General features: G+C 53.1%; 1 pseudogene across 1 annotated transcript; it reads right to left on the bottom strand.

The window, feature by feature from the left end:
* Nucleotides 1-408, bottom strand: LOC307060619 (mitochondrial intermembrane space import and assembly protein 40-like; annotated as a pseudogene). The gene has a single exon. The product of its transcript is annotated as a mitochondrial intermembrane space import and assembly protein 40-like (transcript).
* Between the last annotated feature and the right edge of the window lie 393 nt (nucleotides 409-801).

The raw sequence follows: 801 nt of genomic DNA, 5'->3' as shown, positions 1-801 counted from the left end.
TTAGCTGGACCCCTCCTCTTCTTTGGTTATGGTGGCCTCAGAAGCAGCTGTTTCCTCTAATCGATCCGCTGGCTTCTCCTCTTCCTCCTGGGGATAGAGGTCCAGGTGCTACTGCCTGCCCTCCTGCATGGCGCGGAGCTGGTCTACACAGTCCGACCCCTTGACATCCTCTGTGCTGCAGTGGAAGCAGGAAAAGGCCACCTTGAACTGTTCCCCATGCGGGCCGCTGGCCATCCCCCCAAGGCATGGGCAGTTCCAGCTGATGTTGTCTTCGTGGGGCAGGATCAGTGCGTGCTCCTCATATGGATCATTGGGGTCGTTGGCCACCAGCTCCGCGTTCCTTGGAGTTTCATGGTCTTCTTTGGTTACAAATATGCGATCCTTCCCTTCCTGCTGGCTGTAGGCCATGGTGAAGCCCGGTGCCCCGACCTCGCGGCGATTGCGGAGGTGGCCTCACGCGGTGACCTCTCCGCTGCAGGGCGGGTGGCTTTGGAGCGACATTTTAATGGGCACTCAGCAGTACTTTTGTTTGCAGAACATTGCAAAAAACACTGAGGAGAAGCTCAGACTTCAGGGAGAGAATGGAGGAGGGGGAAGGTTGACAGAGCTGCCAGGAATTACTGTGGGGAGAAGCTTCTCAGAACGGTGTGTCCTGGAACATACACCAAAAGTTATCCCTTTTCTATAGTATTTCTGTGACTAAAATAATGGTACAGTAATAATGGAGCTAATATATATCCCCACCAAGTCCACGTTTTCTGCTCTCTGTCCTTTCTCATCCTTTCTCTAAATCTTTTTCAG

The sequence above is a fragment of the Hyperoodon ampullatus genome, assembly GCF_949752795.1.
Source record: "Hyperoodon ampullatus genome assembly, chromosome: 11".
In the NCBI taxonomy this organism is placed as follows: domain Eukaryota; kingdom Metazoa; phylum Chordata; class Mammalia; order Artiodactyla; family Ziphiidae; genus Hyperoodon; species Hyperoodon ampullatus.
Note: the sequence above shows the minus strand (reverse complement) of the source record. Positions and strands in the feature narration are given on the sequence as shown.